A 20631-nucleotide genomic window follows, 5' to 3' on the forward strand; every position below is an offset into this window, starting at 1 on the left:
TGATGGTTGTGAATCATTGAAAATAGGGAAATACGACCCCTATTTATAGGAAAAATAGCACGGGATCAAAGATAATCATATTCGGAATAAAATACCTCATGTCGCCAACGACAGGAGTCAGCGTCAGGCGACATCCCCTATCAACGCCAAGCGACGACTCTGTCGTCTCACGCTTATTCACAAGTACAACGCGCTTTCGTACGCGGAATCATCTTTTACACGGGTTAACAGGTAATCCCGTGTCTAAGCAGATTTGAAATCAGATTTGTGATAAATAATATATTATATTCAAAATAAAACATCTTTTAAAAATATAATTATCAATCCTAATCTTATAAGAATTAAAAAGAACCTTTTAGATATTCCTAGAAAATTAAAATCAATCCTAATCACTTTTGGAATAATAATTAATAGACTCTCCTTAAGATCATTGGGCCACCTTTAAAATCATTGAGCCTAATTTAATTTAATGCATAACTTCCTCATAATTCATTGGAATTGAGCTTGTAATATATCGTTGGAAAGCTCTTTTCGAGCCCAATCGAACTACACTATTATTGGACCCTTATCATTGACCAAACAAAATTGGTCTGGCTATTTTTTATAAATAAGGTAAGAAAAGAAATATTTTTGAAAACAGAAAGAGAAATATTTTAATAAAAAAAACCCTCATCACTAGACTTTTCACACTTTCTCTTCGTTCGATAATCAAATAACGAGAAAGGTATTCATCACTGGGTTTGGTTTTGGGGAGACTCATTTCGGTGTCTACAGTTTCAAAAACTTCAGAAATTCATTTAATGGATTGAAGTAAGCATCAAGGAGTTAGAACGTTCGTTTCAACTAGGCAATCAAACTGTTTGATTTCCTCAAAGAGCGAAAAGGAATCTTTTAGAGACAAGAATTTTAGTAGGAGCAATTGGTCTTCTTGGTCATGTATGTAGATGACATACAGTTCATATGAAATGACATATCAAGGCTTGAATCAGTTAAGCATTGGTTAAAGAGTTGTTTCTATATGAAAGACTTAGGAGATGTTGAGTACATATTGGGAATCAAGATCGACAAAGTGATTAAAGAATGATTGGAATGAATTGATAGACTTATGTTGATAAGGTTCTTGACAAGTTCATGAAGCAAGACTCTAAGAGAGGATGTTTTCCCATATTTTATGGTATTACGCTCAGTAAAACGAGTGCCTTCAGAAGCTAGTAAAGTTGAGTTATATAGATAGTGTGCCTCATGATTTTGCAAAAGGGTCCATTATATGTGTCGTGATATGTACATAGTAAGATGTTACGTATGACTTGTACATGTGTAGCAAGTTTCAAGTAAATTCAGAATAAGCATACTGAAAGTTGCAAAGACCAAATCCTTGAGTATTGAGAAGAACTAAAGGATTTTTTCTAGCTAATGGTGTTAAAAGTGAATAAGTTGTCAAAAGGTTATGCGGATGCAAGTTTTCCAAACAGGCAAGATGGTTCTAGATGTTGATCTAGATGCATATTTATGTCTGAATAGAGAAATAGAGTAAGCTTGAAGAGTTCAAAGCAGAGCACTATTTCATACCCAATATCAGAATATGTGTATTTAGCTACAGTAAGAGTAGTTAAGGAAGAAGTTTGGATCAAATTGTCCTATGAATAAAGGATACCTTTGCCAAAACAAAGGAGTCAGGGTCACATCACAAATCCAAACAAATAGATATGAGATATCACATCATTTATGAGATCAATGACAAGCGAGATATCGTGATCTGCAAATGAGTAAGAAATCACTAAACCCCTTCCATAGGCTAAGATATGAGAGTCATATTAAAGACTTGGATTGAAGCAAGTTGTGTAATTCAAGTTGTATATGTTTTGAGAAAACATGTTACATAAGGAATGCATCAATTTGTAGAATTATGTTTAAAACAGAAATTATCATTTCTCTTATTTAATTATGGTTTTGAAAATTAAATAAAATGTCCAAAATAATTATGAATTGATGGGCTCATCTGACCTGGTGAATGAAACCCCACAAGTGAACAAAATTCATATATTATTTAAGTTCCTAGTTTGAAATCATTAAAGTGGACATAAATGATTTCAATAAATGGACTAGCATGTAATATTGATTGGATAGCACATTTTCATGGGCTATAGGGGCATAGTGATGCTCGGTCAATCACTTGGATATGCATGGATGATGCATGATTGAACTATTGACCTACTTTGAAGTTCAAGTATAGAGCTTTCGGATATATTAGTGGATTCATTTGACATGAGTGGAACATTGATTTCATTTAATGGATGTTGTGACTATGGTACACTCAAAGGTCTGCCCGTAACTGGAGATTATAAAGGGTGTTTCCTGGTTATTTCAAAAGTTGAGTGGGAGCCTTGTTGCCAAAAGATTGGATTGAGTCTACCTATTAAATTAGGAAATGTGTCATGGCCGCTTGAAGAGGAAGAATTCAGAAAATACGTGGCCACGTTCAAATGCATTACTCTGTAATCATTTGGTTTTGTAATTCAACTAAGATTTTAAGAAACAATTTGTAGATTAATATGATCTCGACATGTGATGCAATCATATTATCAAATCGACACATATTGACTTAATAGATTTGAATATTGCACACTTGTCTCAGACAAGTGGGAGATTGAAGGAATTATGTCTTCGTCGTGCGCAATTACTAGATATATAGCTGGATCAAATTATGGTGATAATTAAGTTAGGACATTTGGGTTGTCGTTTTATCATAGCTAGAGGTACTAATGATCTTTGGGCTAGTAAAATAGCCCAAAGCCCAATTAGACGGATCTTATAAGGTCACACAAAGTGTCTAGATCAGGCACGAGAGGACGAGGCCTAAGATGGGCCTCATCCCCTAGTATAGCCGGCCACATGGAATGGATTGAAGGGTTTTGGGCTTCTTAACCCTAGTCTAATTATAATGTGATTATAAATAGACTATGTGCCTAGGGTTCGCATGTAAGTTGAATTCTGTTGATCAGTAAGATTAAAACCCAAATTAGCAAACACGAGACCAACCCCTCTCAAAATCTCCTATCTCTCACGGCTCTATCTCCTCCTCGCCGCTACTGTGGTGGTTTGTGGTGGTGGTGGATCGTGGTGGTCGTCTTTGTCCATTAAATGTGGTGATCGCGGTTTTCCTCAATCACTCAACCAATCTAGTATTGGTGGACGGCTCGTTCAAAGCTCGTGGACTAAGTAGAGAAGCAACGCTTGGGGCTCTATTCTATCCCTGATTTGTCAATCAAATTGCTACGTGGAATTCACGCTTCAAAGGTATGATTATGTGTCTTGCGTGTTATGCTTGTGATCTTGGGATTAGGTACTTGATTGAATATGATTCATGATTTTTCGCTGCGTAGTACCTATAAATTCCTACATCCGGGTGGTTGGAGCTCCGCCTCCGATGGTCAAGTTAGTTGACGTGGGGAAAACTAGGTCGTTGAACTAATCCTCCTTACGGTCAAACAAATTTATAATCACTTAACTAACCTAAATACAAGTATAGAGGTAAGTCAAGGGTCGAACCACTAAGAACGGTTATGTTCAAGTGCTCTCAATTATGTGCCTAAGCTAGGTCGAAGTCTAAGGGTAAAATATAAACACTAACCAACTAACTAAGCATAGAACCAAACAAATAAAGCATTAGGGAATGGGGATCAACATGCATTCATGATAACCAAGCTAATTAGGGAATCAAACCATACAAGCAATGCAAAGACAAATAGTAGGAGCAATTAGGAGCATTCAACTAATCATTCTCATACTCTCTAACATAGATTTCTCTAGTGCTAAACAATAAGAAGAAACATAATCAAATACTCAACCAATTATGATCAAATCGATATCAAGTGGTCATGTCAATCAATTCAATCATGCAATCAATGCTAGCAATCATGGTTAGCTATTCCAATTAACTAAGCAACATGCAAACCTCTATGAATCAATTTAATCACAACACAAGAACTACTCAAATTCCCAAATCAATCTCAATTCATCAATCACACATGTCTACCCAAACCCTAGCAAGTAAACTACTCAAGAAACATCATCATCAAATCAACTATCAACTATAGAAAACAAGAATCAACAAAATATCAAGAACAATTACTCTAATCAAACATCAAATATCAAAATCAAACCAAACAAACATCAAATTAAACAAAGAAATTAAATGAGATAGAGTTTAGAAATGCTCATTGATAATAAAGAAGATCTCCAACACAATTGTCACCATTGAATCTTCAATCCCTCAATCACCATTGAAATTCCTCACTTTCTCTCTCTAAAACTACTCCTAATCTATAGAGAAGAACTCCTAATCTAAGCTAATCCTCCTTAGAGGAGAGAGAAACTATCCTAAACTAAATTATTTCATGTATGAAGAATAAAGAAGGCCATACACTATATATACAAAAGGAGGAAATAAATGAAATCGCAAGTAAAACCCAGAAAGTCGCACCCGCGGAGAAATCGGCCGCGCCCGAGGGGTGCCCGTGGATAGCCCTCTCCAAGTTCCTGGTAAAAAATGGGCAGAAATAGGTTGCGGCAGCCCCGCGCCCGCGGGTACTGTAGCTCGCGCCCGCGGACAGCCCACGGCAGATTTTCAGGGCCAACTTTGGAAGGCTGTAACTCACAATCTAGGAATTTTATGAAGGCGTGCAACCTATCATTGGAAAGCTATTCAAGTCTAGTTTCCAACCCAACTTGTATCACCTCAATCCGATCTGTAAAACTCGAGATATGGCTGAAACAATGCACAAAGGTCCTTTTTGATACTTTGCAAGCCTTCATTTTCCTTTGTTTCTTGGATTGGCTTGACTTGCGTGCTTGGCTTCCCTAAATTGGCTCTGTTAAATTCCTTGAATGCACTTGAGCTCCCTCCTTGATTATTAAATCCGCGGGAACTTGACGTCCTACAAAACAAGACAAAGAAACGGAGTAGCGAGAGAAATAGCCGAGAAATGAATAAAATGATAAGAAAACCATTAAAAGCACCCATTTCTCTAAACTAAAACAAAAACACGCAAATCGAGCATTATTCTCTAAAAACATGACATAAACGACTAAAAACAAGCATAGAAATATAAAGAAAACATAGCCTAAAGGTGCCATAAATGGCACGGATCATTAGTACTTGAACGAATTTAGGAAAAGGTGCGGAAATCTACGTGAGATCTTCTTGATTTCCGAGATCAGGCGTTTTTCTGATGTAAGAGAATGTAGGGTATGTTGTAATAAATTGTAGATGTCCCCAAAATGGGGGAAACCTCCCTATTTATAGGGTCATCGGGAAAGGTGCCCTTGATTAGGTCATTCTGACCTAACGTGCTGGGCTGCGCCGAATTACGGCTTTCTCGGGATTTAGGCCCTTAAGGGCCGCCTTTTTCTCCCAAGTTCTAGAATGGACACGTGTCAAATGGAGATTGGTCCAATTTGGACCAATCAGGGTATGACACGTGTCAAGACATGGTTGGCCCACATGGCATGGGTAAAATTTCCCAAAACATTTGCCCCTCACAGATGTGACGTGGCGAGCCACGCGGCATCTGTGACACATGTCACTCTTCCATAGTAAAATATTATTATATTATATTCACATGTCACTTTTCACATTTGAGGGAAAATGTCAAAATTGCCCTTGTTTTTACCCCTCTATAAATACGTATTTTACCCCTCTCATTTTGGACGTTTCCAAAATATTCTAGAGAGAGAAAGTTATAAATTTTATAGAGAGAGAGTTTGCCTTCCATTTAAGTATGAACACACTGCTCATTTTCCGCCTGCCCCAGCCGGTGTACAACCGCCTGTGCCCCACGCAAGCAAGGTCAACTTCAGCAGCATCTCAGTCGGTCATCACCGTTTGCCCCGGCCCCCTTTTAGAGATAAACGTAAGGTACCGCCTCTACCCCTTCAGCTCATTTACATTTGTTTCAATTCATTCAATAAATGGACTCATCACCAACACACACGGCACGGCCTAGGTCAGTAGTCAGCCAGTCTCCTGGTACGACTGAGTCTAGGTGTAATCCCCCGTATTTTTAAATATTTTATAAATGAAAATTTATTTTATTTATAATATTTATGTGTTATTTTTCATAATTTAATTTCAAAAGTTTCAAATTATTAATCTGGGTCGAAAATTATTTGAACAAATTATTTTATGCACCTTTATTCTACAATTTATGTCCAATCACACAAGCCTAACCCATTTGTTTACTTAATCGACCCATTATTTTTATGAGGCCCAATCTTTCTTGTTACCCTACAATAATTCTCTCCTATAAATACCCCATGAATCTCCAAAAATTTCCCACACAAAAAGGTTAGTCTTATTTTCATCCTCCTTTGTTTCATTATTTTGCTTAATGTTAATTTAATTGTTTTGGGTTTTGATTTTAGTATAAAGATTATATTTTTAGTATCAAATTATATTTTTAGTATCAAATTATATTTTAATGGTATAAAGATTATAAATTTCAGATTATATTTATGTTATAAATTTCATATTTTATGAATTATAAACCTAGGGTTTCAATTTATTGAAAATCATGATTTTAGGGTTTTTATGAACAATTGATTTAGGGCTTTTATAGTAATGTTGTTTTGAAATTTTGGTGATTATAACTACTGATTAGTTTAACTTAATTCCAGATTATTTTGAACACATAGATTCGTGTTTTAATTTTTAGATTTTCGTTCGTTAATATTAATCCCGATCACATTAACTCATCCGATTTTGATGAAAAAGTAGTGTTTTCCATGTGGAAACAATGTTTTAAAAAAGACTCACTACTTTTGGTAGTGAGAACTACCCTCTCGTGGCCAAATTGAGCATTTAAATATGATTTTCGGGCAGTTTTTGATTTTAACGAAGTTTTTTTTATACATAAAATATTATCCTTGAGTTTGATTAATAAAATTAATTATGTTTAAAGTTAATTAAGCATAAATATATGTTTTTATTGAAGTTTTAAGTGTTGGAAATAGTTTTTAAGTACAACTTTTGATGTTTTATTAGGAGTTTTTAAGGGAGATTTTTAGGAGTTTTTATATAATTTTCAGATTTTTATTAGACTTTGAACTTGCGGTAATTTCATGTATAAGAGTGTATTTTAAGGTTTTTATGAAGAAAATTTAAAGAACTATATATAAGCCTTTAATTTTAACTAAAGGGAAGGTTTTAAAGTGTTGTTTGATTTGGATTTTGAAGGTTTTAAAGTAAGTTAGTATTGCTGTAAATTTGATTGATTGGGTATTGATTGAGATGTTATTATTTGGCTTAGGAGAGAAGTTTATTGAAGGTGATTTCTAGTTAGTAAAGTGGCATACCAATTCGTTTTCTCAAGGTACGTACAAGTTACGAAACCTTTCTTTTAGGTGCATGTTTAAGGACGACGGATCGAGAACTTAGTATCATGTATAGGGATGACTGAGTTAAATTGTTTGGTTATACATTGTGAATTTCGTATGACGTGCACTATTTTATATTGCAAGTATTATTTGTGCTCTAATTATGCAAGGTGCGCTTAGAGGCAAAGGTATATGATTGGTGTAATGATTAATTTATTACTCATTCATGATTATGTAAGCAGGATGAGTAAAGGAAGAATTTAAGTCTTCTAAGACGAGGTTAAGGTTTTGGGGTGCCTTATGCACTCAAGGTTTTTATACATCGAGGTAGTAAAGGAATAAATAATAAATGTTGCTTGCCACTAATAAATCAAGAATTGAAATTGAAAAGTTGTTTTACTTGATTGAATTGATATTGGATTGATTGTATTGTTATGCATATGAGTCATCACCAAGTCTAAACCTGTAAATCACGTAAAGTGCAAGATGGATGAGCAATAAAACTCTGGATTGGTGCACTTCTGGAGTAATTACAATCAGGGGTTGGGGTACATGGGGTATTAGTCGTGTACTTTTCTCGAGGTCGTCTGATCTACGAGTCTCTTATTTCAAATATTTTTCAAAACTAGGAGTTAGGTGAGATCTCATACTAACTACGGTCACGGAGTCGCGCCCGTGGTCGTTGGATGTTTATTGATGTTTCCGAAAGGAGGCATGGGATTTTTCTTTTATTGATGTTCCAAATGAAGCATGGGTTGGACAACCTTGTCTATTGCGTAATCCAATGAATAAAAATAATGATTTACCTATTATTAATTAATGGAGTCTAAATAAAATATAAATAGTTGAGTCGTGTGTTGAGTCTATAATTTAATGATGCATGATGATTGATTATTAGTAGCATGTTATGGATTTCTTAATTTATTTTGCAGCTTGTATGTACTCAGCTTTGCTGATTGCGTGCTTTGTGTGTCTTTCTTTGGTCATGGCCTTCGCCTTTCAATGACCCTGTGACGATCCAATTTTTACACTTGTAATATTGGGGAGCAGAATTACCACAGGTTCTTACACATGCAGCATTCATCAGGGTTGTGGGATCTTGAGTAGAGAGTTGGTTGTTTGCATTTTATTTCTTTTGCAAGTTTGAATTTATTTTAATTCGATTTTATTCGACACTATTTCTTTTGGGTTTGAATTTATTTGAACACTGAATTTAATCACTTACTACTTTTATTGGGTTTTGAATAAGGGCCTTAATGGTTCCAAGTTGTATGACTTAATTTGGTTTCATTCGTTGGTTTTGAAACTTATTTATAACTGATTTAGTTTTTCCGCTGCTATTTTCTGATAAAGCCTTAACGTTTGAACACGTGGCGGTAGCACGGCAGTAATTCTCTTGAATATTGTTCAGGGTCCTCACAGGTTTAAAGAGAGAATTATTGGAGTGTTACACTAGGACTAGGAGTGTCGGCTTTGGGTGCATAGAGCAATTTTGTACTCCTTAACCGACCATTTATGTGTCTATGCTAGACACGATGGCTAGAACTAAACACACAGCCACCGGACGGCGTAAACAAGACAAAACTTTTGAAGTGTCGTCCAATGAGGTAACCCGGTTGAGGGGTCAGAGAGCAATGAAGGCTCAGGGTAATATTCCCCGTCTGGGATTCCTATAACCCCAAGTGACACAATTTTGTACGATGAGGGTAGAGACGGTGAGGGAGCTGTCTCCCAGATGGAACTTGATAAAGCTGCCCCAAAGATAGAGACGGGGACGAGTCTGCATCGGGGTCAGCCGGCAAAGAGGAAGACGGGGAGAGCTCCGCCTTAGGGTCTAGCCCTGAGGATGATAGTGATGCCCCTCTTTCCCCGCTTGAGGATAGTGAGGCTGAAGAGAGAAAAAAATGGGAAGCAAAGGATGATCCTTTTAAGATCCATATCTCCGCCAAAGACAGGCGGATAATGCTAAAGGGCATTGAAAGCTTTGTATAGAAGCGGCCCCTAGGAGATGGATATACTATCCAGGTGCCACCTAAGCTAGGAACTATCTCTTGGAAAGATGACCAAGAGAATTGACAGGGTAAAGTCGTATCCCCTAATCAAAAATAATTCCTAAGTCCTCTAACTAAAGCAGATAGGGAAGTAGGGTCGATCTCCACAGGGAAACAAGTCTTTCTATTCCTAATTAACTAAAATAATCTAGATTATAAAGTAACCAATATCTATATTTGAATAAGAAACTAGACTACTAAGATTGAGAATAGGAAGAAAACAATATATAAAAGGCTCTAGGGCATAGGTTCACCAATAAATAATACTCCAGGGTAGAACATAGTAATCAATCATTGACATTGCATAAATAACATGATTAACAGGCTCTCGCAATTTATTAATCAACATAGATCTAACAGGCTCTTGCAATTTACTAGATCTAAGTTCTTATTGAAAATAGCCTTTAATATCAAATCAACATCTGCTCGATTCATCAATTCAATATTGCTATACTTTTACAAGCCGTAATTGTAAAACGTTAAAACAATTCAATAAGAAATTATCATGCAATATTAATAATCAATAATAGTCAATCATCAATGCATCAATTAATTAACCAGATTGTAAAGGGCTTTCGCTACGTATTACAATCACATAATTAATTTACCGGTATTAAATCTCATCTCTCGAATCTCGACTTAACCATTTATAAATTAACCTGCCTATTGAAACTAGACCTAAACATCAATTCTCATCCGTCAAATCTCGAATCAATATTGTTAAACTCATGCATAAAAGATCTTCGCAAATCTAGTCACAGAGCATTAAATCAATCAATAGGAAATTAATCTAGCATTGACAATCAACAACAATAAATTACCCCTTCATATTATTTATGGATCCCCATAACCCTAGAAAGAAAACTACTCACACATAGTATAAACTAAACTAATCAAAGCAATAAAACAAGTCATGATGGAAGGAGTAAAATAAGTAACTAAGATTAAGAGAAGAGAAATCGTTACCAAACTAATCTGTATTAATGGAAATAATCAAGAACAAGGTTTGAGAGAAAAGTTAAGAGAGAGAAAAATCCTAAGTAGAGAGAGAAAGTCTAAGAAAGAAGATAATCCAAATTCCGTACAAAACTTGTATATAAACGTTTCCTAAAACAAAATAAAAACTAAACTAATCAGGCTATATAAAAACACGCGCCCGATCGGGCGAAGGGCCGCCCGATCGGGCCCGCCTTTTTCTTCGCGTTCCTCCTCCGCAGTATCGCCCGATCGTGCTAGACGTTGGCACGATCGGGCGCGCTATGAGCCACGCACAGCACCAGCAGCGCTGCGCCTGATCGTGCTAGAGGTTGCCCGATCGGGCCCTTGCTTCACTTTGAGGCTCGGACTTCGATTGGGCTTGATTTCTCGGCCCAATCCGGATTTCCTCTTCGGGTCTTGAATACTCGGTCTAAATACCTCGGGATCCCAATTACCAAGCCCTTAATCACCGGCTCGATGACTCTAACCGGCCTTGGGCTTCAAAGATGTTCGTGCACTTCTAATTCCCGTAGTCGCTCCATGAAAATCCCGAGAAAATGCTCCAAAGGCGCAATTTCCTACAAAACTCAACAAAGACTACGAAAACACTAGAAAACACAAATTAGTAATAAAAGTGGCTCAAAAGAGCCAAAAACACTACTAATTATGACCCAGGGACGGGGGTAAATTACTATATAAAATAGACACATCAAACTCCCCCAAGCCAAACCTTTGCTTGTCCCTAAGCAAAGATCTCGTCAATGAATCAATATATATGCTTCACCCCAAAAGTAAAAATCAAACACAAACGATTCTAGGTAAATCAAATAAACATGTTTCAAAATCAACCAATAAAATCCATCTAATTACCAATCTTCCCTAACAATTGTCAAACAGAGCAAACCACAAGAGCATATAGAATTCAAGACTAGTGCTCACGCACTCAACTCTCATTTTTGTGGCGAGTAAAAGATGTACTCGATCGCTCTCCATCCAACCCCTTTATGTGAACAATGCCCTCCCAACTCACACTCTCGTGTGTATAAAACAATGAACGCTCAATCCTACTAGTCGACTCGAAATATGTCAAATCATCACTTGTATTGATAAACAACACTTTCACATTCATACAGTTCTATGCACAAAGGTCGGAAGGTCTTTAAAGCTTGTAATGTAAGGCTAGGGTAAAGGGTAGGATAAATTTGGGAATAAGTGAGAGAAAAGCTATGCTTAAAGGAGCCATATCCTAATAAAACCCATGATCAAAATAAATAATGATCATACATCTCCTACATAACCAACTCTAACATCAACCAAATATACTCCAATCATAATAAATAATCCCAACTCTTGCAATTTCACTCATAAGATATAATAATGAAGAAATAGAGTGAATAAACAAACTTTACTTCCAAACTTGAATATTTTTATTGAAGCTCAAAATTTTTTTTTTTTTTTTTTTTTTTTTTTTATCAACCTCCAACTAGAACATTTGAACATTTTTTTTCTTTCGAAGTTCACTTATTTTTTTTTCACATTTTTTTTCTTTGAAATTCTCTTTTTTTTTCATAATATCATGCTTTATTTTTTCAAGAAAATATAACTCTCAAATTCATCAAAAATAAACATGATCAACAACAAAACAACTTCTCAAAACCCACCAAATTGTGCAAATAATAAGCACACTACAAACTCCCTCACCTCACTCACTAATAGCTCCCCCAAGCCAAGCTCGGGACTAGTAACCAATGGGGCAAAATAGGCTTGTAATATGGCTAATAAAACAACAAAAAGGTCAAGGCAACAACATGGGTAGCAAGAAGGGAACAAATGTATCTACAATATCTGGAGGCTACCTAAAAGAACAAATGCCTTCGTCTTCCACAATGTGCATAATAATGAATCATATAAACATTACTAATAGTAGCAAACCAATACTCAAATTCATTGACATACCAGGAACTATGGAACTATCACACATTCCTAACCAAATCAACTAGTCAAGCACTATATTCACAAGTAGTTGGACAAAATTGACGCATGTTAAGGTTTCAAGGCAATCAAACATCAAATCATGATCAACTAATCCACAATGCCTATCATCAAATACCAAGAATCAAAACAATTTTCTCAAGTAAGGGGCACAAGGAAGCATCATTTACAATTCATTGGAACGTATTTTTGGATTTTTTTTTTTATTTTCAATTTTTTTGTATTTTCATATATAAGAAAGCAATAAAAACTACACTAGGAAAGCAATAAAAACTATACTAGAAACCAAATAAAAAGAGAAAAGGAAGAGAATTACCAAGCGAAAGAACACCCCCCCCCCCAAGCCAAATCAAGCAATGCCCTCATTGACTTGGGAGTGGAGCCTACTCCTCATCCTCATCCATTGCCTACTCCTCATCCTCATCCATCCTTGAATAGCCCCCTCCGTGGCTAGAACCGGCTCCTCCATGGCTAGAACCAACTCCTCCATGGCTAGAGAAACGACGCCAAATTTTGACAGGGTAAAGTCGTATCCCCTAATCAAAAATAATTCCTAATTCCTCTAACTAAAGCAGATAAGGAAGTAGGGTCGATCTCCACAGGGAAACAAGTATTTCTATTCCTAATTAACTAAAATAATCTAGATTATAAAGTAACCAATATCTATATTTGAATAAGAAACTAGACTACTAAGATTGAGAATAGGAAGAAAACAATATATAAAAGGCTCTAGGGCATAGGTTCACCAATAAATAATACTCCAGGGTAGAACATAGTAATCAATCATTGACATTGCATAAATAACATGATTAACAGGCTCTCGCAATTTATTAATCAACATAGATCTAACAGGCTCTCGCAATTTACTAGATCTAAGTTCTTATTGAAAATAGCCTTTAATATCAAATCAACATCTGCTCGATTCATCAATTCAATATTGCTATACTTTTACAAGCCGCAATTGTAAAACGTTAAAACAATTCAATAAGAAATTATCATGCAATATTAATAATCAATAATAGTCAATCATCAATGCATCAATTAACCAGATTGTAAAGGGCTTTCGCTACGTATTACAATCACATAATTAATTTACCGGTATTAAATCTCATCTCTCGAATCTCGACTTAACCATTTATAAATTAACCTGCCTATTGAAACTAGACCTAAACATCAACTCTCATCTGTCGAATCTCGAATCAATATTGTTAAACTCATGCATAAAAGATCTGCGCAAATCTAGTCACAGAGCATTAAATCAATCAATAGGAAATTAATCTACCTTTGACAATCAACAGCAATAAATTACCCCTTCATATTATTTATGGATCCCCATAACCCTAGAAAGAAAACTACTCACACATAGTAAAAACTAAACTAATCAAAGCAATAAAACAAGTCATGATGGAAGGAGTAAAATAAGTAACTAAGATTAAGAGAAGAGAAATCATTACCAAACTAATCTGTATTAATGGAAATAATCAAGAACAAGGTTTGAGAGAAAAGTTAAGAGAGAGAAAAATCCTAAGTAGAGAGAGAAAGTCTAAGAAAGAAGATAATATAAATTCCGTACAAAACTCGTATATAAACATTTCCTAAAACAAAATTAAAACTAAACTAATCAGGCTATATAAAAATACGCGCCTGATCGGGCGAAGGGCCGCCCGATCGGGCTCGCCTTTTTCTTCGCGTTCCTCCTCCGCAGCATCGCCCGATCGTGCTAGACGCTCGCACGATCGGGCGCGCTATGAGCCACGCACAGCACCAGCAGCGCCGCGCCCGATCGTGCTAGAGGTTGCCCGATCGGCCCCTTGCTTCACTTTGAGGCTCGGACTTCGATTGGGCTTGATTTATCGGCCCAATCCGGATTTCCTCTTCGGGTCTTGAATACTCGGTCCAAATACCTCGGGATCCCAATTACCAAGCCCTTAATCACCGGCTCGATGACTCTAACCGGCCTTGGGCTTCAAATATGGTCGTGCACTTCTAATTCCCGTAGTCGCTTCATGAAAATCCCGAGAAAATGCTCCAAAGGCGCAATTTCCTACAAAACTCAACAAAGACTACGAAAACACTTGAAAACACATATTAGTAATAAAAGTGGCTCGAAAGAGCCAAAAACACTACTAATTATGACCTAGGGAAGGGGGTAAATTACTATATAAAATAGACACATCAAGAATGCCAATGCCTACTTTGGATGTTATGAGGCGGCATTCCTGGCAAGCATTCGGTTCCCACTTCACAATGATGTGAAGGTTATACTCAGGGGTTATAGCCTAGGCGTCTGGCAGCTCACCCCCAATTCATGGGCTAACATTTTGGGGTATGTCGCCGTCTGCAATATGCAAAATATGAACCCCGATTGGGAGGCTTTTGCACATATGCACTATCTCTGTCGCAACCTAGGCCAGGCGGTTGGAGGGCGTGGTACACCTTGACCACCCTTCCTCAGTATCAAATGACTTTGGACAAGGTGCCCAAATATGACGGTTGGATGAACCATTAATACTTATTGTTTTCCCAAACTCATCGAGAGAATCGGGAGCTACGCTGGTATAATAAAAGCCCAACCTACTGGGTCACAAATGTACCCTTCCCCGGATACCAGGGGATGACTATGATGCTATCATGGAAACCAAGTTTTTTTAGCTCTATCCGGAGACACTCGCAACCGGGGGTGTAATAAAGGTCCCTAATAATTGGATTCCCATGTGCGCATGGTTTAGAGATGAGGCATTCTTATCCGTCTGTGGGCTAAGCACTATGTTTCCAAAGCATATGTTTGATATACATCCAGTGAAAGGCTTCTTGTACCATTGCTCTTAGCCAAATATTTGTTTGTACTAAATGTATGTCCATTATTTTTTTTTCAAAATAAGCTTTGAGAATGGTTGCTGATGAGAAGAATCCTAAGCGGTCCTTTGCACAAATACGGAGAGACCTAGCGGAGGCTAGAGCCGCCAAGCTAAAGGTCGAGGTAAAGAACCGTCTAACCCTTTGTTCTTATTTTCAAACAGGCGTTGCCGGCTGTATACTTGACACGTCTTAATTTACAGGGTGGAGAGGCTCCTAGGTCCTTTACCAAGAACCTATTTAAACAGGGACGGGACGACGCCGTCTCCACCCCTATCAAGCTTGCAAAGTTAGCTTCAGGTAAGACGAGCCCTGAGGGCTCTTCTGGGAGGAACCGCCTCCGCATCAGGGGGAGGAATGTTACCATTGGAGGATTTGGAGTGGGCTTTGATATGGTCCCATCCGGCCTCTCTGCGCCTATGGGTAGTACAATCCAACAAGCTTCTGAAGGTAAATACAATCCCTTCGAATCTTAGCCTGAGCTGGGATGGCCGTTGCGAGTGAAATCTCACTCTCAACAAACTTCTTTGCCCGACAGTCGGCATCAAGCTGGTGCCGCCTATATAGCTTACTCACCCCCTTTAAAATATGGTGTAGATCAATCCCCCTGATGGCCGGACGTCCAGGCGCATGCTAGGTCCATGCTGGTAGCCGTCCCCAAGAAGGAGAAGGATGCCATCCCGAGCATAGAGACGTTCAATGTTAAACGGATCACTACACTCCTGTGTGAGGTATACCTGATTCCCCTTTCTGGAACTAAGTATAGTATATCCCGCATGATTGACATCGTTTGTGTCTGCAGGCCATGCTCAGGGTTGATGGACTCAAACAGCCATATGCCCGGACGAGAGAGGAGATAAAGAGAGCCACTAGATCAGCTAGGGATTCTCAAGATGTTGCTGAATATTAATTTACAATTAATGAACTTGAAACTAAAGCCGAATTGATGCAACAAGCGGATATGTTAACGGGTATTCAAACAGCCCTGAATGAGGCCAAGGAGAAGGCCAATACGCCTGTGACCAACCTCAAGAAGGCGTAGGAAGACCTTAAGGCCTTACAGGGTGCCTCCCAGGAGAATTCAAATCTCAAGGCAAAGGTTGAGAAGCTGAAGAAGGATGCGGAGCAAGTCCAAATAAATATTAAGGCAACAATAGAGGTGGAGCAAGACCGCTTGATTGCTGAAAATGAAGAGGACTCCAACACCTCGATGAGGATCGCCTAGAATGCTCTCCACCCAAACAAGGATTATGGCATGTGGGCTCTGGCTTTTCAATATACTGAAAACGTGGTGTATTTAAGAGAAAAAGGAGAACCAAAGCCCGAGTCCTTCGAAGCCTGGCAAACAGAGAGATTTAGGAGCCTGCTAAGGAGCTCCCCCAAGAAGAAGAAGCAATTGAACTCCAATTTGATGGGGAGAACAAGGTGGCCCAACATAAAGAGGACCAGGCGGCCTAGCCTCAGTCTAGAGATTTCAGCGGCAGTATGCCAAGTTTTTAACATTTCCGGCCTGCGTGCCGAGTATTTATGAATTTTTACCGACTAAGGAGTCGGATAAAAGTTTAATTTTCTTTGTCCTGGGCGTTTATCCGGTTTTAGCAACTTTGAATGGAATTTGCCGACTGAGTCGGCTTGATGAATTTGTTAATCCTGCTTACTTCAATTTTTGCACTTGAATTCTCCATTTTTAATTATTGAATTTTTGCCTAACTTTTTATAGCATGCGCAGTATACCGGCTACTCATGCCCCTGGCGACTGTTTGGTTGGTTTCAGTACTTTGATTGATTGACCTTGGAATGTTTGATACTTTAAAGTGTATGGAATTGTAATCCCCTGTATTTTTTAATATTTTATAAATAAAAATTTATTTTATTTATAATATTTAATTGTACATTTCCGGAATTTAATTTCAAAAATTTCAAATAATTAATATATATAGGTCAAAAATTATTTTAGCACAAACTATTTTATGAATATATATATCTACAATTCATGATCATACAAACAAACCCTACCATTTCATTTACTTGATTGGCCAATTAATTTTATGAGATCCAGTCTTCTTACTTACCCTACAACATTCTCTCCTATAAATACCCCATCAATCCCTAAAAATTTTCCCCACGGAAAAGGTTAGGCTTAATTTCTTTTCTCTTTATTTTATTTTTCTTTTATTTTTCCTTTATTTACTTTTTCTTTTCTTTTTCCTTTTTCTTTCTTTTTTTTCTTTTCTATTCTTCCTCCTTTACGTGAGCTACTGCTCACTTTGCTGCAACCAATTGTGCTCGCCAAAAATCGATGCCGACGCCGCTGACTGTCGGTGATCAACCACCAGCCCGGCCTCCCACCGTGGCTGGTCTTCCTCTCTTTCTTTCCCCCTTATTTCTATTTATATTTGCATAATTATATAAGTATTGTTTTGGGTTTTTGATTTAATTGTTTGAAATTGATATAATTAGTATCAAATCTATATTTTGATGGTAAAAGGTTATAATTTCAAATTATATACATGTTTTAATTTTTAGATTTTCGTTCGTTAATATTATTCCCGTTTTAATCCCGGTTAGGTTCTAAACTCATCCGATTTTGATTAAAAAAAAAAGTAGTGTTTTCCATGTGGAAACAACGTTTGAAGAAAGAATTACTACCTTTGGTAGTGAGTACCACCCTCTCTTGGCCAAATTCAGCCTCTAAGTATGATTTTCGGGCAGTTTTAGATTTTTTACAAAAAAAAATTTATACCTTAAATTTTATCCTTGAGTTTAAAGGGTAAGAGATAATTTAATGTTTCTATGGATAATTTAAGTATAAAGATGTATTTTGATGAAGTTTTAAAGGGTTTTTGATTGGTTTAAAATGCTGGAATTTTATTTAAAGTAGTATAATTGTGATTTTAATAAAAGGGTGTGATTACCCATTAAAAAGGGAGATTATTAGGGGTTTTAAAATAATTTTCAGATTTTTATTAAACTTTAAACTTGCTGTAATTTCATGTATAAGAGTGTATTTTAAGGTTTTTATGAAGAAAATTTAAAGAACTATATATAAGCCTTTAATTTTAACTAAAGAGAAGGTTTTAAAGTGTTGTTTGATTTGGATTTTGAAGGTTTTAAAGTAAGTTAGTATTGCTATAAATTTGATTGATTGGGTATTGATTGAGATGTTATTGTTTGGTTTACGAGAGGAGTTTATTGAAGGTGATTTCTAGATAGTAAAGTGGCATATCAATTCGTTTATTCAAGGTACGTACAAGTTACGAAATCTTGCTTTTAGGTGCATGTTTAAGGACGGATCGAGAACTTAGTATCATGTATAGGGATGACTGGGTTAAATTGTTTGGTTATACATTGTGAATTTCGTATGATGTGCACTATTTTATATTGCAAGTATTATTTGTGCTCTAATTATGCAAGGTGTGCTTAGAGGCAAAGGTATGTGATTGGTGTAATGGTTAATTTATTACTCATTCATGATTATGCAAACAGGATGAGTAAAGGAAGAATTTAAGTCTTATATGACGAGGTTAATTTTGTGGGGTGCCTTATGCACTCAAGGTGTTTATACACCAAGGTAGTTAAAGGATTTAAATGTTGTTTGTCACTAATAAATCAAGAATTGAAATTGGAAACTTGCCCTGCTTGATTGAATTGTTATTGGAATGTTTATATTGCTATGCATATGAGTCATCACCAAGTCCAAACCTGTAAATCACGTAAAGTGCAAGATGGATGAGCAGTAAAACTCTGGATTGGTGCACATCTGGAGTAATGACAATCAGGGGTTGGGGTACAAGGGGTATTAGCCGTGCACTTTTCTCGAGGCCGTCTAATCTACGAGTCTCTTATTTCAAATAATTTTTAAAAACTAGGAGTTAGGTGAGATCTCATACTAACTACGGTCACGGAGTCGCGCCCGTGGTCGTTGGATGTTTATTGATGTTTCCGAAAGAAGGCATGGGGTTTTTCTTTGATTGATGTTTCAAATGGAGCATGGGTTGGACAACCTTGTCTATTGCGTAATCCAATGAATAAAAATAATGATTTACCTATTATTAATTAATGGAGTCTTAGTAATATAAATAGTTGAGTCATGTGTCGAGTCTATAAACTAATGATGCGTGATGATTGATTATTAGTAGCATGTTAGGGATTTCTTTTATGTTTTGTACCTTGTATGTTCTCAGCTTTTCTAATTGCGTTCTTTGTGTGTCTTTCTTTGTTCACGACATTCGCCTTTCAATGACCCTGTGACGATCCAATTTTTACACTTGTAATATTGGGGAGCAGATTAACCACAGGTTCTTACACATGCAGCATCTGTTTCTAGATGGTGGGATCTTGAGTGGAGTGTTGGTTGCTTTTCTTATTTTTATTGTTATTTACTTTTAAAGTTATTTAAATTCAACTTTACTTTCATACTATTTATATTGGTTTGAGTTTTGAATAAGGGCCTTAATGGTTCCAAGTTGTAAGATTTAGTTTGGTTTTGGTTATTGGCTTTAAAACTTATTTATATAACTGATTTAGTTTTTCCGCTGCTAATTTCTGATATAGCCTTAACGTTTGAACACGTGGTGGTAGCACATCAGTAATTCTCTTGGATTTTGTTCAGGGTACTCACAGGTTTAAACAGAGAATTATTGGGGTGTTAAAGGAATGTTCCTAAGTTAATCAATCACCGTAGTGATTGCCCCAAACCAAGTACACAGTCGTCCACATAACCAATAAGTAGCCATTTTACCCAACCAGGGAGTAGGCTAGATCACAGCCTTATTTCCCTTTTTGTGGTATTCGCACTTCATAAAAAATATCTTTTAGTAAACCAGGCGGGAACTTGCCGCCTGATAGTTAATGGAACAGGGAACATATATATTATACATCTTTCGAATGGTCCCTAGATAGCTTAAGGCCGCTTGGAGATCCTGCAATCCATTGCACCTGGTTCATCTGCCTCATTGGGGTGACTAGTACAACTTTGTTGAATAGTCTAACAGAGAACTTCAGTAATTAACCGGCTGATGTCACTTGACATCTGGTTTTAAGCTTAATCATTCTTTTAGACCATTTTGGCCAGACATCTATAAGTTGACCAATTTGGTCTTTCAATCTTTGTCGTCTGCGTATGTTGATAGAGAAAACGATAGAGTGCCCTCCGCGACGATAACACCCGAAGGGGCGTCGCCAGACGCCATACTCATATTGGAGCAGACAAATTTATAATATAAATATTGGCCTCAATTTAAATATCAAGTTAGCCGCTAAGTTTTTAGCCAAGATTATTTATTTAATAGACCATCTGTGTTTCAACAATCGATAGTATATTGTTACGCATGTATATAAACAAAGAAATTAAATTAAATTGGAAACAAAAAGCAACTTT

Source organism: Chenopodium album, chromosome 9 (genome assembly GCF_948465745.1).
Source record: "Chenopodium album chromosome 9, dcCheAlbu1.1, whole genome shotgun sequence".
In the NCBI taxonomy this organism is placed as follows: Eukaryota; Viridiplantae; Streptophyta; class Magnoliopsida; order Caryophyllales; family Amaranthaceae; genus Chenopodium; species Chenopodium album.